The 1,931-nt window shown below is 43.0% G+C and overlaps 1 long non-coding RNA gene across 1 annotated transcript; it reads left to right on the top strand.

Annotated features, from left to right (window-relative positions):
• The first annotated feature begins 305 nt into the window (after positions 1 to 305).
• On the top strand, positions 306 to 1,683 carry LOC106953592 (uncharacterized). Its single transcript, XR_001426224.1, has 2 exons — positions 306 to 583; positions 833 to 1,683. It is a non-coding gene; the product is annotated as an uncharacterized LOC106953592 (long non-coding RNA).
• Positions 1,684 to 1,931: the final 248 nt, after the last annotated feature.

Below are 1,931 nucleotides of genomic sequence, written 5' to 3'. Positions count from 1 at the left end.
AAATCATCAGCCTACGAACAGTGAACTAAAATATAAACGCTTTTGTTTTTGTTCCCTTTTTTCTTTTGGTTATGAGCCGAACTCAAACATCCAAACCTTTTTCTGCATAAATAATAGACCTGTTTCTCTCATATATTGTTCATAAATCTGTCTAAATCCGAGTGAGAGAGGACTTCTTTCCCTCCGTCCCTCTTTACAGGTGTGGTGTATCAAGATGCTGATTAGACAGGATGATTATCACACACTGCTGGTCTCAATTAAAGGTCAATCTGAAATGTGTAGTTGAATCCCAACCCGGGATCTTTCCTCATTCCCCCACCACTCCCATGTGTTAGCTAGTCTTCTGCTGGTTTTGGTCTTGCACATGAGCTGCGTGTGAAACTGATGTATTATTATTCACAAAGTATCATACATTATATCATTACAAAGCTGACCCCACACATGCAGTGTATGTACCTTTTTTAAAAGTAATTTTTTCTTCATGTTGAGCTTTTTGAAACACACCTGTTGGTTTTTTTTGGTGGCCGTTTGCCACCTTGCCACGACACTATGATGAAAGATTCAGCTGTCATTTGGCGCCGGGGTAGGTTATGATTTGTTTTTCTTCAGGTTAGCCGCCTGCCAACAGTTGGAGGTGAAAAAAAAAAAAAAGAAGGAAAAACTCATCTTGAGCCAGCCAGCTTAAAGCTCTCGCTCTCTCTCTCTTTTTTTTTTTTTATATTTCTTCTACTCCTGTGCAATAGAAAATTTGATGGCACAGGTGAAAACCCGTTATGTTTATCGACTGATATGAGCGATACTGATCTGAAAGCCGTTATTTTCTCTCCACCAGACTGTCATTTGGCTGGCTGTGTGAATTCAAGCTCGTGCTGGATTCCATTCTTTTACTGCCAGGCGGCTGCGTGATTTGTGCTGCGGCAGTCTGGACTCGGCAGCTCAGTGCTGTTTCCTGATAAAGGGGTCAGGCTCAGCCTCACACCCACCGCCGGCCCACGGTGTCACTTAGTAGTCTGTTTCCTGTCAGTCTGCTCCCAGTGAACAACAGGTCGCTCTCCCACCTTTCTTTTTTTCTCCGCCAGGTCTTCCACAGAGCTGGCGATCCATTAACTAAACCCCTCGTGCCGCTGTGTCCTCTCTCTCTCTCTCTCTCTTTCTTTCTCTCTCTCTCTATCTGGGTGAAAACTGCCGGATGGATTTTAAACTTGTTGATTAGTCTGAGTCAACCTCAGAGCCAAAACTCCTGTGGTCACACTCTCTTCATCATCTGCAGAGAGACACGAGACCACACGGAGGGGACAACAAAGGTTTAGCAAAATGGAGACCGCGTCGAAAGTTCAGATCGGCAGAAGAAATAACTTTTGTAGGCAAGAGCGGAGTTGGAGAAGCTCTGCGAGACGAAACGGCTTTGATCGCTGCATCAAAGATCAGACTTACAGAGCCTGGAAAGGTTTTCTAAAAACAAAACAAGAAAGATAAAAGGACTGAGATTGAGAAAAAGAAATGAGCTTCTTATCTTTTTTTTCTTCCAAAGGATAATTTAGCCCTGAGATATTGTTCTAGTCAAGATTTCGCCGGCGTTTGAAAGACGTTTAAACATCAAATTCTGAAAAAGGGCCGTCTTGAAGAGGAACCACAGCAAGCCGACCAAACTTTACAGTTTCCAATTAAAAGTTTTCCTCTTTATTCTGTCGTGTTTGGGCTTCTTGTTTTGCTCCGTTTAAGTAAGTCAGCTGGCCTGGGAATACTTGACCTGGGATTAAAACTGAAGATGATGGATGGATGGATGGATGTTTTTACTTGTCGCTTGTTTTTACCTCAAACGCTCAATAGACGGCACTAGTCTCACACCTGTGCATTACCCAAGTGAAAAAGAGAAAGAGGCACTGATTTCTAAAAAAACAAGCGACTGAAGTTTCCAGAAGCAGGAGGGT

Source organism: Poecilia latipinna, unplaced genomic scaffold, assembly GCF_001443285.1.
Source record: "Poecilia latipinna isolate Pla-1442-1.1 unplaced genomic scaffold, P_latipinna-1.0 Scaffold590, whole genome shotgun sequence".
Classification (NCBI taxonomy): Eukaryota; Metazoa; Chordata; class Actinopteri; order Cyprinodontiformes; family Poeciliidae; genus Poecilia; species Poecilia latipinna.
Note: the sequence above shows the minus strand (reverse complement) of the source record. Positions and strands in the feature narration are given on the sequence as shown.